This window comes from Hirundo rustica, chromosome W (genome assembly GCF_015227805.2).
Source record: "Hirundo rustica isolate bHirRus1 chromosome W, bHirRus1.pri.v3, whole genome shotgun sequence".
NCBI lineage: Eukaryota > Metazoa > Chordata > Aves > Passeriformes > Hirundinidae > Hirundo > Hirundo rustica.
In genome coordinates, this window is record NC_053487.1 from 7737585 (window position 1) to 7756236 (window position 18652).

An 18652-nucleotide genomic window follows, 5' to 3' on the forward strand; every position below is an offset into this window, starting at 1 on the left:
CTTAGCATAATTTCCAAGATAATCTGCTCCATGATCTTGCCTGGCACAGAGGTGAGACTGACTGGGCAGTAGTACCCTGGGTCTTCCACTTTCCCCTTTTTAAAAATGGGGGTTATATTTCCTTTTTTCCAGTCCTTGGGAAGTACACCTGACTGCCACGATTTTTAAAAAATTATCGATAGTGGCTTAGCAACTTTCTCTGCCATCTCCCTCAGGACCCACAGATGAATCTCATTGGGTCCCATGGACTTGTGCATATTCAGGTTCCTTACATGGTCTCGAACCTGATATTTTTCTACAGTAGGCTTAGCGTCTTCATTCTCCCAGTCGCTTTCTTAACTTGGGGGGTGTGGCTGGAGCACTTGCTATTGAAGACTGAGGCATAGAAGTCATTGAGAAGACTTGCAGAAATCAAAGCACTGAGAACTAAACATTGTAAAACTTAAGCTAAGTTCCTATCCATTCATCTAAGTCGTGTTAAATAAGTCTGAAAGAGAAGTCATATGAAAAAATATTTTGAAAAATGTTGACTGCAGAGCATGGATGGATTTTTGAATCCTGAACAATTTTGTCCTATTAGCTATGAGACATCATCTTAGTTTAAAGGATAAACTTTTAATTGACTTCTTTATTTTTTCTAGTGGTATGTGCATGCAAAGAAAGAGGCCCACAGTAACAAATAATAACAGAATATTCAGTTATTCAGCTAGAGCTATGCTTTATAGTTATATAGGAAAAACTTTTTCTACTTCTAATTTGTAATGGTCTTAATTTAATGATAACTGGACAAAAAAAACCAATTAATGTAGGGGTTTTAGTATTTATTCTTTTTTTGTGGGAGGGAGAGATTAAGAGAAAAAGTAAAGCAGGCTTACGCTCAAAAATTAACAAAAATAGTTTTATTAACACACACTAAAAGAATGAAAAAAAAGTTAAACTAAAAAAAAAAGAAAAACTAAAACAGAATGAAACTTTGAAACACTCTTTTCTCCCCTTATAAGCTATTAACTTTCTTATTGAACAACATAGAAGGACACAACTTGTGATTTTCAGTCAGTTCTACTATTTAGACATAATCACTCATTACTTTAGGAGAAGAGTCTCTCTAGGGTTTTTCATGAAGACGCTTGCTACAAGACAAAATAGTCCAGTGGCTCTTAAATGGTACACATCTGCTACCGCCTGGAGTTTTCGCAGATGGTGATGTTCTATTAGCAAGGCCTCTCAGTGTATCTGGGGTACTATTTACAAATACTTCTTCTAGTCTAAAATCATCTTTGTCTCAAAGGCTGAGACATCCTTCTAACCTAGGAGTGGGGCCTTTAAAGTTCTCAATTAAATCTCAATTACGTCAGTCCTCAATTTTGATTAGAATTAACATTCTCCCCAACAACACCAAGATGCTACAAAGAACAGTCCATTTTTCCATAGTTTACTGCAGTGAAGTCTGGTTAAAAATATCCACTTCTTCAATCCTATTCCAATATTATCAGTTCTTTCATTTCTAATCCACTGACTTCATGTGGTGTCTGTTCTACATACCCTCAGTTTTCTTTCTTTTTTCTCTCAAGGAAGAGTTGTGCTTTAGAAGCTCCATGTTGCTAGGAAAGGGTAAAATCCGCCCAGGCCTGCAGTGGCTATGTGCTCTCTGCTCCGGGCTGCAAGGCTGTAGAAATGCAAAGCTGTGCCAACAGGGGAAACTGGTGGAGGTCCTCTCTTCCACCCCTTGGTCTCATCCAGGGTGGCTCGGCTCGGAGCTGCCACAAAGCTGTGAACACGTGGCATTGCTGAGCTGGTTTTTTCTCTTCCCACTGGCAGCCAGGAGAAAAGGGCTCAACCCAGGCAGCTCCCATGCGGGCAGCAGCTCTTGGAGGCCCAGCTGGGCCCAACCCAGCTGCCCAGAGGGGCAACAGGGCCTGACCTGGGCCCGCCCGCCACCTACAATGTTACCCCATGGCTGATTCCAAAGCAAGAGACAGATCTGCTGGAGATGAGAGTTTTAAATGTCCTTTCCAAAGTTGCATTAGCATCCTTATTGGTTAAACTAGCTGCCAATATCTTGGCTAGCTTTCCAATAGGTCCCTGTCCTCTCCCCACAAAACCACTCCACAGTCCTGGCAGGGAAAAACATTTCACATTTCTCTATAACCAGAAAAAAAAACTGTGCCAACCTATAAGTTAATTGCTTACTTATGATGAAATACATTTTGCTCAATGCAGTTGTGCTGAGGCATGTTCTCAGGCTCATACTGACTAGAGCTTGATCAATATAACTGCTCTTAAATCTGTAGCAAGTCTTTATGCTATAGAGTAGGATACTTATAAAATTAGCATCATGCTCTATCCTTTGACTAGTTAAACAGCTTACTCTAGGCACACAAAACTTTTTTTTCCATATGATTGGGCAACCTAAGTATTTGGTTCCTTCTATATATTTCTTTTTCATGCTTAGCCTATGGATACACTAGTAAAGAGGTACAGATCAACTCTTCCATAGCCTTCCCTCAACTCTTTAAGGCTTGAAGAGACAGCAAGGGGGTTTTCTGAATGGAAAACTCATAGGCAGCTTGTTAGGGGTGGGGAGCATTTGACTTCAGTGTTCAAGCATTACCAAAATAACTATTCAGTATCAAGATTTCTTTAATTTGTTAGGTATTCTTATGTATGTACTTGGGGAGGGACAGCTTTGATTGGGTAGCATACAAATTTCGGTTGAAAATATCTCAAAACTAAAATTGTTTTTCTTTTTACTACCACTAACTACAAACCCAATGCCTAAAAGCTGGTTTACTTATACAAAGATATTATTCAAGATCAGGTAGTTGAAACCTTTAGAGGAAAGAGGCATTTTTCAGTCTCCTGCAAAATGTCTAGCAAAATCTTGTGAAGATGATTACTTTTCATTATGTACTGTTGTGCTGCACAGAAGGGGACTTGTACTGACAACTTTTGGTCTTTTTTGTATACACTAAGAATAATTTTATTTTAAAATAATTTAATAATAAAAAGACTTGCTTTGCATATATATACTCGGATTTTATTTTTAAATCTAGAGAACATGAATGGTTTAAGCAGGACCTTCCCAAGTACCTGTTTCCTGAAGACCCATCATATAGTTCTACTATGATTGATGATGAAGCCTTAAAAGAAGTGTGTGAGAAGTTTGAATGCACTGAAGAAGAAGTGCTAAGTTGTCTATACAGCCAAAATCATCAGGACCCTTTAGTGGTTGCTTATCACCTCATTATAGATAATAGAAGAATAATGAATGAGGCTGAAGACTTCTACTTGGCTACAAGTCCACCGGATTCTTTTCTTGATGATCACAATCTGTCTCGACCTCATCCTGAAAGAGTGCCATTCTTAGTAGCTGAAGCACCACGTCCCCGCCATACTCTTGATGAGTTGAATCCACAGAAGTCAAAACACCAAGGTGTAAGAAGAGCGAAGTGGCACTTGGGAATACGGAGTCAGAGTAGGCCAAATGATATCATGGCTGAAGTTTGTTGAGCAATTAAACAACTGGATTATGAATGGAAGGTAAAGAATAAAGGGTCTTTACAGCAGATAACAGTAAGTTTTTGTTTGAGCTGTGTAATTACATAGCCTTGAAGTATGAAACTCTTCTCTTGTGCTGTGGAAAATTGTCTTGTGTGCCTGTACTACTTGTGTTTGCTGTGCAGGAAGGGTTTGGGGGAGAGGCTATTTATGCTGACAGGAATAATCTTGCTAATGTGTTTAATCTTTCTACTGGGGTTCTGGGAATATGTTAAGTGGGGTGTTTTGTTTGGGGTTTTTTGGTGTGTTTTTGTTGGTAAAAAAAAAGCCCTGACAGGTAGACCTGAAATCACCTGATAACACCAGTGAGTTGAAATAAGAAAAACAATTGCAGTGCTTCTAAAACAGTTCTAGTTACTAAGTCAAATTTCTTGTGTACTAGGTTGTAAATCCCTACTATCTGCGTGTTCGAAGCAAGAATCCAGTGACAAGTGCATATTCCAAAATGAGTCTACAGTTGTATCAGGTGGATAGCAGGACGTACTTACTGGGGTTCTGGGAATATGTTAAGTGGGGTGTTTTGTTTGGGGTTTTTTGGTGTGTTTTTGTTGGTAAAAAAAAAGCCCTGACAGGTAGACCTGAAATCACCTGACAACACCAGTGAGTTGAAATAAGAAAAACAATTGCAGTGCTTCTAAAACAGTTCTAGTTACTAAGTCAAATTTCTTGTGTACTAGGTTGTAAATCCATACTATCTGCGTGTTCGAAGCAAGAATCCAGTGACAAGTGCATATTCCAAAATGAGTCTACAGTTGTATCAGGTGGATAGCAGGACGTACTTACTGGACTTCCGTAGCATTGATGGTATGTAAAGACTTACATAAGTCAATGGACTTGTAAGGGGAATAATTTAAGGGGAATAAATGCAAGCATGTCTTAACTTACTTGTTTATAAGTGATGTAACTGTTGCCCTCTATTAGTTTAAGCCAAGCTAGATCTGCATTAATGTTTCTTTATTCCTTCCTTGTCTAGTGTTCCTATGATCAGATGGTTAGCTGTTTCATTCCTTAAATAATCACTTTTTAGCTATATCAACTCTCCAACTGCTCCTTTTTGTGTCTGCACCAGCACTAATATTACTGGTGCAAAAGGGGAAGGATTGTTGGAGGTGAGCTTTGAATCAACCTAAACTGGTTTTGTGGTCTCATCCCCAAATTTAAACATTAATTTAGATCTGAAATAAGTATGGGAACATATTTTCCTAGTGAAGATAAAGCTTGGCATTTAGACATGCAGATTTTACTTTAGCTGTACATTGCTGTACTGCATCTGGCTGAGATGGAGTTAACTTTCTTCAGTGTAGATGGTATGGTGCTGTGTTTTTGATCTGACTAAAACAGTGTTCTGGCTATTGCTGAACAGTACTTGCATAGTATCTAGTCTTTCTGTTTTCTCACTGTGGTGCACCCAATGAGTAGGCTGGGGGTGAATAAGAAGTGTTGAGGAGACATAACCTGAACTGCTGACTTGGCTTGATCAAAGTGATATGTCATGCTGCGAGGATTGACTGACATGGACTCTGTTTATGCCAACAAAACAAAGCCAGTTTATTACTCAAATTCACCAGTATTTATAGGTCACTATGTTAGTACAAAATTTTCCATTCTGACCCCTTTGTCCCAGTCCCCATTAGAAACACAATCTTCTGATTATTCTTCTTAGCTAGTAATGTCCTTATTATCTCTTTGGCCAGCAAAGTCCTTGTTGTATCTTACCTCGTCAGAACGGTCAGCATCAGAGGGTCAGACCAGACATGATGTCTTCGCTTCTGTTCTTGCCTTGAGTTTATCTCCCTCAGTTTTCACTGTACCAGGGCCAAAAGGTCTGCAGTGCTACCCAGTTCAGCTTCTGTAGCTGTCTGATATCCAACATCATGCTATATGATGTCATGCTTAGCAAAAAATATGAGTGGATGGGAGTTTGGGGAAGGTAGCCATTGTTCAGAGACTGGCTGCATGTTAGTATGCTTATAGGAGGTGGCACGTGGTTGCCTTTGCACCACTTTTTTTTTCTTTCTTTCTTCATCTTAGTACATTGTTTATCTCAATCTATGAGTTTTCTTGCTTTTGTCTTTCCAATTCTCTTCCTCCATTGCACTGAGGGTAGGGTGGAATGAATGAAGGGCTGGCTGGGGATTTAGCTGTCAACCAGGTCCAATCCACCAATAGTAGGAGTAGACAAAATTTAAGATGGGCATACACTTGCAGTAAGTGAAGTCTTGAAAGCAGTTGGACAGATCTGTAGAAAAAACTTTTATAGAGTGATAGTAACACAGCATACAACTCTGTTGTGGTTTAAGACCAGCTAGGAACGAAGCCTCACACAGCTGCTCCTTCACTTTCCCCTGGTAAAATGGGGGAGAGAATCAAAAGGGTAAAATTGAGAAAACTCATGGGTTGAGATAGAGACAGTTTAATACAGAAGGCAAAAGCCACATGTGCAAGCAAAGCAAAACAAGGAATTTGGTCACTCCTTCCCATGGGCAGGCAGGTGTTCAGCCATTTCCATCATGCATAACAGTTACTTGGGAAGACAAATGTCATCACTCCAAACATCCTCCACTTCCTTCTTCTTCCCTCAGCTTTACATGCTGAGCATGATGTCATATGGTCTGGACTATCCCTTTGGTCAGCTGGGGTCAGCTGTCCCAGCTGTGTTCCCTCCCAACTTCTTCTGCACCCCCAGCCTACTTACTGGCAGGGCAGTATGAGAAGCAGAAAAGGCCTTGATGCTGTTGCCCAACGAAGAGAAACACAAACCACAAAGTAGTTTATGCAGTGCTTTATTCGGGCCCGGGGACCCGGGGACTAGCGTCCCAAATCAGAATCCCACCGACCCTCATTTTCTTACGGGTTTTATACTATTTCTTACAGATTACATCATCAACGTACGTGCTATACATGACATTTCAGTTTAACATTAATCTTCTAATTTCTATAGGCTATATCCCGTTCCCACAACACCTGCTTCCCTATCTTTATTTACACAAAAGGCTCCCACCATAAATTCTATTCTTCTTTGACCACCGTGATCACCTAACCGCGACGTCTTGGTCCGTTCCTCATGCTTCGTTTGTCAGCACATCCTTTCCTTGTACTTCTCCTAGCAACATGGTTAATTTCCAACAAGTCCCCCCTCTTGAGCATTCTTCAATTCCGTTGCAAGGATGCTCAATTTCTTAGGTTTGAGTCTCAGCTACACGAGGTTGTATTACTTCTCTTCGGGTAACTGCTTGTATTACCCTTTTGGTGTGAGCCCCTTCTTTCAGAATCATTCCTAAAAGACATCTATATACAATGATCACTACAATTATCATGATTACAAACATTATTACATATTGTACTATAGATGATACCCAACCGGAAACCTGGATCCCTAAGGAGCTCAACAGGGCTCCTACCCAATTATGCTCAGCATCTTTTTGTATCTCCTTTGTTTTGGATTCTATTTGTTCTAATTGATCTATATCTTTTTCTATTTCTTCTGTCACGTTTGGGATGTGCACGCAGCAATGGTCTACTCTGTTTCTTAAGTATCCACAAACTCCATGTTCCTTAAGTAGCAGCAAATCTAATGCCATTCTATTTTGTAATGTCATTCTAGTAGTCGCTTGCAGCTGAAGATTCAAGTCTCTAAAACCTTTTTTAGTTGTAGCTGCAAGCCTCTCCGTCTGTCCTAATAATCGGTACAACATCTCCCTGTTTCTGTAAGATGATATAGGGGCAAACAGTGATTCTAACATCCATCTTACTTTTACTCTATCATCAGGTTCATGCCAATCTTCCTGAATCGAAGCATCATCTTCTATCTCCCTTTTCTTTCTGCTTACCAATTCCTTTTCTTGCAGCTTAGAAGTTTTCCAGAATGGGCATAAGGTAGGAACCCCTAATGTAATTTGTGTAACTGCACCATCTATGGGCATGTGTGTAGTCCATAATCCATGTCTCATAACCCAAACTAAATTTCCTGGGCTCCTAACCGTGGTCGTCTTGCAATCCCAGGGCTCCTTTTCTTTCTTTGCAAGGGTGTGATTATATCCTCTACATTCACATCCCCACTGCAACAGCACTTGCACTGGTTCAAGTCCAATCTGCACTGGTGGAGTGTCACAGGTTAGTACCTGTGTACAATTCCATAACTCTATCATCTCCACCTTTTTCCTATATTGTTCTTTGAATAATGACTTCTGCCCAAAATCTTGATTCTTTTTCCCTTCCCACATTATGCACCAATTCACTTTCCCTAGGTAACTATAAGTTTCTAACAGACTAGGTCCCCAGATTGTTTTCCACTCCTCCATTGTCATTGTCTCAGTGGTATTCTGACATACTTCTTCTATCTTCTTTCTCTTATTCTGAACTTGGATCTTATCGCATGGCTCGGACACTTTTCCAATTACCAAACAATTTCCCTTAAGCTTGGATCCTCTATCCATCCATAATATCCTGGTATTTGCTGACAATTTTGGATCCTCTATCCACTGATAATATCCTGGTATTTGCTGACAATTTTGTTTACTAATCTTTCTTCGTAACATACAAACCTCTACTCAGTCTAAAATCTCTTTAGACACTATTTCACAGTTCCAGGTCACATTTGCGGTGGCGCTTGGCATCTCCCTTATGGGTATAATTCCCCACGGGATCGGGTCTCCAGCCGCTTGGGGAAGAGGCAGGCAGGCTGTTATTGAAGTTGTATTTTGCATTCTTCCGAAGTCTCGAATTAGTCCTACTATTAAATTTTCCTGTCCTTCTATTATTTTTAAGGTTTGATTTCTCTCCGGGACCTGTCTGGTAACTCGTATGTCCCTTACTCTTAACGTTACCTGACTGTGACCCCACCAATTATCTCGGGCTATCTAACACTAATATTCTCTTTCGTCATTCCCTTTCTGTACATTAGTAATTTGCAATGCTATTTCCTTTCTTCTTGCTGTGATTTTATACTTTGATCCCGGCCTAATCCTTGTTTCATGCCACCACCCATACTCAGTGTAATTTTGTGATATTGTACAATGTAAAGCAATATTTTCCTTTTCTACTGCTAAGATTGTTCTTTCAGTTGCTCCTATTCCCTGATCCGGGTTTGTTCTAGCGACCACTTCCCAAAGTCCAAATCCTCCATCTAATCCACACTTAACTATACACAGATAATTCCCTGCCATAGTTGTTGAAGCAAAAGATGTGATATTATACTACCCGACCCCTCCAGACTCTTTCTTCCACTCACTACTTCCTTCATTCAATTGATCCCATTCCATCTCTCTCTCTTTCCACCAGCTAATCCTTATTCCTCTTTTGCAATTATTCTTCAAGGTGTATTGACAACTAATTCTCAATGGCGGGCCCAACCAAATATCCTGGCTTGTTCTCAAGGGTGCTACTATTACCGAACCTGCACTGGTATAGTTTTCATTTATAATTTCTAACTCGAAATCCCCATAATCAAAACTATCTTTTATCCATACTACACAGGTGTATCTACCTTCTCCAGAAGTTGTGATTTTAGGAATCCTTAAGGTAGTGTTTCCTGATTGCTGATGGTCATCCCAAAGTGTCATTATTCCTTTACTTACGATGTCAAGGCCTTTTCTCCATCTCACATTAATTTCATGGGATCCAGCTTTCTGGTTGTCAGAAAACAAACAGGTTAATTCAACATTTCTACTTTCCGGTACTAAGACTAAAGGGTCTGGTACATGAATTATAACTGCTGAGGCTACTAACTGACAAACAATCAGTATCAAGATGATCAGGGCTTTGTTCGGAATACCATCCGGGTGTCCGTTATGGGCTGCACCTCCCATCTCGTCGGTACCTTCTTCACCCTGGTGTAGTGTATCCAGTTATCAATCCCAGCGACCTTGACGGCGGTATACGTGGTCATCAGCACTTGGTAGGGACCATTCCATGACTCTTTTAGAGGCTCCACGCTCCAATTTTTCACGTACACATGGTCTCCCGGCGAGATGTCATGAACTGAGTTCTCTAGTGGTAGCGGGCGGTTCCACTGCAAGGCTCCCCGTACAGCTGCAAGAGTCTTATTCAAAGATAACACATAATTTAATAATACTTGGTCTCCTGTTAAATGGGGGTCCCCCTGATAGGTTGCAGCATGATAAGCTTTACCATAAAATACTTCATACGGACTGACTCCTATCCTCTCCCTGGGTTTTATTCGGATGCGCAATAATGCTATTGGCAGAGCTTGGGGCCACTGAACTTTGGCTTCCTGGCAAATCTTTTTCAACTGATTTTTCAATGTTTGATTCATCCTTTCTACCTGGCCACTAGACTGCGGTCTCCATGGAGTGTGTATATCCCATCTAATCCCTAATGCCTTGGCTACACCTTGAATGATTCCTGCCACAAAATGCGGTCCCCTATCTGATGACATTCTTAACGGGATTCCAAACTGGGGGATTATTGTTGGAGTCCAGGGCATTCCTTTGGTTGCCCTGGAGGGTCAGGGACCTGGGCAGGGGGGTCTGGGACCCCAGCCCAGAGCTCAGAGAGACACTGGCTTTGATTTCAGTCCATGGGAAAAACTTCCTACACTGAGAGAAGGTTTACAGGCCACAAGAATGTGAGAAATAGTAGTTTAGCTTATCACAGAATGAGAAAATAATAGTTTTAAGTTTCTAGCATTGAAGTGAATGGGGACAAGATGGAGAATCTGGGGCGTTGTCTCCTTCTCCTTCTCCTTCTTCTTCCCTCACTCCATTGCTGCATTGACGTGGCACAAAGTAGTTAGTGAGGATTGGGTCAAAGTAAAGATGACCTTTTTAGTAATAGTGATAGACATTGGTAAGAAATAGTAAATAAGAAATACGTAGTAATTAGTATAAAAGATAAGGACAGCCCAGCTCGGGGGGAGACGTGAGGAATCCATGCAGCTGCGAACATCTTGTCGGACTCCGAGAAAATTGTAAGATAAGAAACAATAAACGAAGTATGCAACCTTGAGAAATCTAAACCTGAGAACTCCGTCTCTTCCTTCGGCTCGGCTCGGAGCTGTGCAGGGGAGCAAGGACCCTGAAACCACCTCAATGTTGGGGTAAGCCCCCGACAGATTATCTCTTTTAAAAGGGTTTTAACCACTTCCTTTGCCTGATTCGTGCAACAGGGAAACGCCTCCGGCCATCCTGAAAAGGTACATACATACACTAAAAGGTATTTATTACCTTGGGCTTTAGGCAGCTCCGAAAAGTCTATTTGCCAGTAGTCTCCAGGCTGTGGGCCTACCTTTAACCCTCCCATTTGAACCTGTTTTCGCACTAGGGGATTATTTTTCACACAAGTGGGACAGGTTGCATTAACCCGCTTTGCCATTGTTAATATCTGATTAGAGATTACCTCATTCTTTAAAAGTTTTACCAAGGCCTCCGCTCCCCAGTGGCACTTGTAATGTTCAGTCTCCAAGATTGCTCGCATTATCTTTGCAGGTACTACCACCTGCCCGGTTGCTGTTACATACCACCCTTTGTCATTCTTCTGAGCTTTCACCAGGTGGGCTAACTTCACGTCATCTGGTAGGTATGGAGGCTCATCTTTCATGTAGGAATCCACCGGATTTCCCTTAGCTGGAATAAGAGCTGATTGAATCCTTATTTCCTTCGCTACTCTTTTAGCCGTTTTATCTGCCAATCGATTACCTTGGTATATCTTTCCCTCTTCTCTTCGGTGTCCTGGCACATGCATTACTGCTACTGCCTCGGGTTCTCTTACAGCCTCTAACAGGAGTAGGATCTCGTCTCTATGTTTTATTGTTGACCCTTGAGACGTTAACAATCCCCGCTCTTTCCACAGAGCTCCATGTACATGCACCACCCTAAAGGCATATTTTGAATCAGTCCAAACATTGACCCTCTTTCCTTTGCTCAATTCGAGGGCTCGAGTTAAGGCTCTAATTTCTGCTTTTTGAGCCGAGGTTCCAGGGGGAAGAGCCTTTGCTTCTATTACTTGAAGAGTTGTGACTACCGCATAACCCGCATACCTGGTGCCGTTCTCGACAAAACTGGACCCGTCGGTGAACAACTCCCAGTCTGGGCTATCGATCGGTGCATCCTTCAAATCTTCTCTGCTTGCATAGACCTGCTCAATCATCTCCACACAGTCATGGACAAGTTCCCCTTCCTCTCGCTCCAACCTGAGGAATTCTGCTGGGTTTAAATGGGGTGTTATTTTCAGTTCTATATCATCTTGTTCCCGTAGCAACGCCTGATATTGCAACAGGCGGCTGGATGAGAGCCAGTGACCTCCCTTTTGCTCTAAGACTGCAATTACCATATGGGGCACATATACTTCCAGCTTCCTTCCCAAAGTCAGCTTCCTTGCTTCTTGTATTAGCAGCACCGTTGCCGCTACCGCTCGCAGGCATCCTGGCCAGCCGGCACTAACGGTGTCTAATTGTTTAGAGAAATACCCCACAGGCCGCTTCCATGGCCCTATTTTCTGTGTTAGTACCCCTAATGCCAATCTGTGTCTTTCAGTAACATATAGCTGGAAATCTTTGCTCAAATCTGGCAATCCCAGCGCGGGGGCTTCCTTTAAGGCCTGCTTTAGTTCTAGGAAGGCTTTTTCCTGTGCACGTCCCCAAGTCCAGTGCACTTCTTTGTGGGCCTCATACAGGGGCTGTGCCAGCAGTCTAAAGTTCAGAATCCACAGCCGACACCACCCCACCATTCCGAGGAAAGATCGGAGTTCCTGATGGTTTCGGGGGACGGGTATGGTGCAGATAGCCGCTATGCGGTTAGTCCCCAATTTCTGCACCCCCTTAGAGATTTCACACCCCAAATAGACAACCTCTGTTCTTACCAGCTGTGCTTTGTCTCGCGAAACTCGATATCCTCCTTGTCCCAGCATGTTCAGAAGGCTTATGGTTAATTGGGAGCAGATGTCTCGTTCCGTAGCTGCTAGGAAAATATCATCCACATATTGGAGAACCACATAGAACATGCTTGGTACTGTTACCTGGGTTGTCTTCCACTCTTCTAGTTCCCGAGCTAATTGGTTCCCAAAAATGGCAGGGGAGTTCTTGAATCCCTGTGGTAGTCGGCTCCAAGTCAGCTGCCTTCTTCGTCCTGTGTCTGGATTTTCCCATTCGAATGCAAAATATTTCCTACTTTCAAGTGCCAGTGGGATGCAGAAAAAGGCATCTTTTAAATCAATCACGGTAAACCATTCAAATTTCTCTGATACAGATGTCAACAAGGTATAAGGATTAGCAACTACGGGATGAATATCTTTGGTTATCTCATTTATTGCTCTTAAATCCTGCACTAACCTATACTTTCCATTAGGCTTTTTAACTGGAAAAATAGGAGTATTATATTCGGATTCACACTCCTGCAAAATGCCTAAATTTAGGTATTGATCAATAATTGGGGCTACCTCTCGCCTGACTTCAGGTTTGATTGCATACTGCTTTAGTCGTACTGGTTCTTTCCCATCTTTTAGTTCTACTACTACTGGCTGTGCTGCCTTTGACTTTCCGGGGGTCCCAGTTTCCCATACCCAGGGAACTACAGCTTGCTCAATTTCTTCTCTAATGGGTTGGGGCTCTACCTCCTTAATAATGAACATTTTACCAATATTTTCTTCCGGAATTTCTAACTTGACCCTACCTCCTTCAAAAATAATTCTGGCCTGTAACATCGACAATAGGTCTCGTCCTATCAATGATTCAGGGCTATTTGACATGTACAAAAATTGATTATCAAATTCCTTTCCCCCAAACTTTATATCTACTGGCCGAAGAAATGCCCTTTCTTCAATTTTTCCAGTAACCCCCACTACTTGTATTTTTGTGTCACTTAATGACCCTACCTGTGTATTAATTGCAGAATATGTGGCACCTGTATCTATTCTAAATTCTAACGGTTCTCCCTCTACTTCCATGATAACCTTGAGATCCCGGTCTAGTCAGCTCTGATTCTGATATTCTCCCATTACCAGCGCCTGGGCGACCTCTGCTGACGAATTCCTAAACTGCCTCGGAATTCCAATCCCACTATTCAATGGGCACTCATTTTTCCAATGTCCCTTATTTTTACAAAGGGCGCATTGGTCATATCCCAGTCTCACCTGGCCCCCGCCACGACCCCTACCAAATCCTCCTCTGCCTCGAGCACGCCCCCTCCCATTACCTCTCCCCACAGCTTGCTGGAGTACTGCCAACATGCTAGCTTGTTGCTTCCTGACTGATTCCTTTTCCCGATTGTTATAGACCTTCCAGGCAACTTCCAACAATTTTTCTAAATTACGGGTATCCTCACCTTCTAACTTCTGCAATTTCTTTCTAATATCCTCCTGGGACTGCCCCATAAAGATTAATGCCAATTGTAACCTTCCCGCTTCCCCCTCTACTTCTAAACTAGTATACCGTCTCGCAGTTTCCTTCAATCGTTCTAAGAAAGCAGAAGGGGATTCATTCTTTTCTTGTTTCACTGAATAAAGTTTGGACCAATTTACCGTCTTTGGAATGCCTGTTCTAACTCCTTCAATTAACAATTCCTGGTATCCCTTCAATGCTTGGTGTCCCCGTGCTGTATTGGGGTTCCATTCAGGGTCTTCCCTTGGTACTAATTCATTCAGAGTTCCATCCGCCACCCGCAACCTTATCATTTCTCTCGCCCTTTCTGTCATAGCCCGCAACACCATTTCCTTCTCAGTAGAGTCCATCAAAGTATCTAATAAAACCTGTAAATCATTCCAATCAGGGTTCTGAGTTTTTATTACCATTTTTACTACCCTGGCCATACGGTCGGGATCCTCCCTATAAGATCCTGCAGATTGCTTCTAAATTATCAGGTCATTCGGGGAAAACGGAACTTTCACCATTACTCGATCTCCCTGGGGTCCCACCGCCTCTCTCAGCGGGGCCATTACGTGTGTTCCCCCCTCCCGGCCCCCTTTCTTAGAGACTAGGTGACCCCTTGTTCGTTTAGATATCGGGGTATGCCGTTTATTCTTGCCATCCCTTTTTTCCCTTGTTTCCCCACCCTCTTCTCCCTCTTCTTCCGAAGCAGTTTCAGGTGGGGGAGTGCTAGGGGAGACCAGTAGGGACACATCCTCCTCAGGGTCTTTATATTTAACTAGATAGTCCGCCTTTTGATCCCGATTCTCGCAACCCCGACACTTCTCATTTGCCACAGTCAGAACCATTATTCCACATTCCTTCTGCCAATCCGTTCTCCGTCCCAAGTAATAAAACAGATCCAAATATGGTATCTCTTCCCATTTACCATTATCCTGTAAATAATGCATCATTGGAGTAATAATATCATGATTCAGCGTCCCATTCCTAGGCCACTGCATTCCCGCGGTGTCATATTGTGGCCAAACATGATTACAAAAATCAATCAACTTATCTTTAGCTAATTCTTGACCAAAATTCCCTTCTTTCCATTTCCTTATTAAACAACCTAGTGGTGAGCCCTCCGGGATTTCAATCCCTGTCGAGGACGTTTTAAACCCTTTAAATGGCATCTTTTTTTTTTTTTTTTTTTTTTTTTTTTTTTTTTTTTTTACCACTTTATGTCCTTTACCACCTTATATCCTTTACCACCTTATATCCTGCTAGCAGGTATTGATCCTACTCAACTTTCGTCGAGATTTATGGTCAATTTTTTTCCACCAACCTGGGACGTCCAAGCCCAACCGTGCGGATCGTAGGTCCGTCTTAATCGGCAGGCGTCTAAAATCCTTTAAGAATAAAGCACCTTTTGGGCTTACCTCGTAGTTGTCCGACAGGCGTGGGGTCGGGCACGGGTTGATGTCTCCCCAGAAATCACCTGGTGCCAGCGTGGAGTAGATCACCTCGCGAACCGCCCCAGCAACCTTCGGAGTCCTGCCGCGGTCGCCAGAAAACTGTTGCCCAATGAAGAGAAACACAAACCACAAAGTAGTTTATGCGGTGCTTTATTCGGGCCCGGGGACCCGGGGACTAGCGTCCCAAATCAGAATCCCACCGACCCTCATTTTCTTACAGGTTTTATACTATTTCTTACAGATTACATCATCAACGTACGTGCTATACATGACATTTCAGTTTAACATTAATCTTCTAATTTCTATAGGCTATATCCCGTTCCCACAACACCTGCTTCCCTTATCTTTATTTACACAAAAGGCTCCCACCATAAATTCTATTCTTCTTTGACCACCGTGATCACCTAACCGCGACGTCTTGGTCCGTTCCTCATGCTTCGTTTGTCAGCACATTCTTTCCTTGTACTTCTCCTATCAACATGGTTAATTTCCAACAATGCTGTGCAAGCTCTGCTCAGCAATAACAAAAACATCCCTGTATTTTCACACAGTTTCATCACGAATCCAAATCATAGCCCCATGCTAGCTACTAGGAAGAAAATTAACTATTCCAGTGAAAACTAGCACAAACTGCAAGTCCTGAAAATGGAGTAGCAAATACAGATTGTCTGTAATGCTTCTTTAAGAGCACAGTAGACTAAAGCAAATTATTTATAGCCAAAAGTGTACATGATATGCCTAGGAAAATGTGTAATAGAAAAAGGATTTACTGGAATATGGCTGGATTACACTATAGGATGACTAAGGCTGAGTCTCATGACAGTTTAACCTGATCTGACTTGGCAATGCAATTCTTGCCTTGTCCCTTCTAACCATATAAGTGCTTGCTTAGATCTAGTAGTATTTGATACAGGGCATTAATCACTTTCCTGCACTGACCTCTACTGTAGTATAAGACAAATGCCATTCCTGTTGAAGGGAAGATAGACTGCTTAGAGCCATGCAACTGAGGCAGCTGCAGTCCTGGCCTCAACTCTTGAGGAAATACAAGCCTAGGGCATGGATTTGGCATCTCTCTTCCAACAGTGAAGCTGATCTGACTTTCCCTTCACCACAGCTAGCCCTTCTCTATCCCTCTTACAAACTGTAGTTTAAAGTAGCTTTGATGTGAAAACCCAATCTCTTCTGTGTTCACTAACTTCTCTTAGAAATAACTTTTTCTGGTGACAGGTGCAAGTCAAAACTTATGTTGAGTATATAAAGTAAGAGTAGAGATACTTCAGCAGAAAATTACTTTCGGTATGAGGTAGAAATACTTTCATCTTAGAAGTAAACTTAAACTGTTGCAGCCCAAATGCATATTAAAGGAAAAAACTTCCAAAAATGAAGGATGTAGATGCTAGCATTTAATGCATCAATGAATTATAAGGAAACACAAATAACCAAGTATGAATAACCAAATAGAAAGAAAGCAAATAAAATACTATCAAAAAGCATCTATACAATGTTCAAATTGTTATTTGACTTAACCTTATGATGCTACCATGTTTCTGTTTTAAGTTTAAGCTAAATCTATTTAACTATTAGCTGCTGAAACTACTTCATGAAAAAATGTGGTGAGTGCTGGTCTAAACTGGATCAGATAGTCCTGGAGCACAGTTCAGAGCACAAGAATAATTTGCATAAGCACATTTAATTCTGTTGCTATATGTATAAGCTTTTATTTTGTATCAACTACATACAGTTGCAAAAGCTGTTTATATATTAATCAACATTTAAGAAAATCAAGATTGGAAGTGTGAAAAGGGGAAGTTTGCTGTTCCTATGATTAATTTTCCTCTTCTCTCCAATTGTCCCCCAGATGAAATTACTGAAGCAAAATCTGGGACTGCAACTCCACAGAGATCCAGTTCTGTGAGCAACTGTAGATCCTGTCAAAAAGATTCAGATGGTGATGCACAGGGAAAATCTGCAGATATATCCCTTACACCATCAGTGACCTCTTTGATTGATTCTTCTAAGGCTGAATTAACTCCAAGACCAGGGAGTCATACAATAGAATTCTTTGAGATGTGTGCAAATCTTATTAAAATACTTGCACAATAAGTTTGAAAGTGGGCTTATTTCTTTTACAGCAGTAAGCATGCCTAAATCATAGTCAGATGCTTCCAGTTATAATCAATTTAAATTAACTAAGGTGCTGAAAAAACTAGCCACAGAACGCAATTTTCAGGGGGGGTTGGAATGATATAGACCATTATGTATATTATTTTGAAGCTGGAGTGAATTCTGATTGTCCGCTGTCCAGTAGCATAATACAGGTATAGGAAGTCACGTGCCCTTGGGCCAGTGTTCATAACACTATACACTGATTGCACGTTAGAATTCAAATATTTAAGTTATGATGGCCCTCTCGCTTTTTTCACTGATAATACATCAAATGCACTGTAAGTAAATGTACTTCAGTGGCTTAAGTATGACTTGATCATCATCGATAGTTGTGCCTTAGTTGATCAGAATTGTCAGCATCTAACAGTAATATGTTAAAACTACTGTTTCTTCCCTCTTATTTGACAGTAAATGATAAAGAATAGTTTAATGCATTATAATATACTAATTTTAATAACAGATAAATGTGATTAAATGCATGCAAATACAACCATGTGAAAATATATGTAGGAGATTTGTAATGCACTCAGGGTGAAATTCTGTGGACTGTGTAATGGTTTTAATTTTTAAACTGGGCAGAAACACCAATTAATGTAGTGGTTTCACGTTCGCTAAATTCTGGATGCCAAATTTAGTGTAGTGGTCTTAGTATTTATTTTTTTTCTGTGGGAGAGAGATTAGGAGAAAAGCAAAGCAGGCTCAAGCTTAAAAATGAACAAATAGTTTTATTAACACACACTAAAAGAATGTGTTGAGGGTTAAGTCTCCTGTAGAATTTTTCCCCCCCCAAGTTGCTAGGAGACTAAATGCTGAGTACTTAACCTGGACAAAAGAACTGATAACTTAGTTTTGGGGGAGGGAAAAAAAAAAAGCTCTGGGAGAGAGAGCTGAGGGTGGGGGTCGGGCGTCTCTGGTCTTCCGGGGAGCACAGATCAGGGGCTGCTGGCTGCTGGAGTCCATGGTTAACGAAGGAGTCTGGTCCTGGGAATTCTACCATCTGTTGGAGTATCCAGGAATTCGGAGTTTCTTTGCTGTCCTGCTGGATTTTAAGTGAGCCCGGGTCCCGCCGCTGTGGCTTCTCCAGCACTGCCACCTCTGCCTGCCGAGGACACCCCCTGCCTGCGGAGGACAGTCCACCACGCCCGGCTTCCAG

At 41.7% G+C, this 18652-nt stretch overlaps 1 pseudogene; it reads left to right on the forward strand.

Moving 5' to 3' along the window:
- LOC120764975 (5'-AMP-activated protein kinase catalytic subunit alpha-1-like) overlaps positions 1-17436 on the forward strand; it is an 18870-nt pseudogene extending 1434 nt beyond the window's left edge.
- Positions 17437-18652: the final 1216 nt, after the last annotated feature.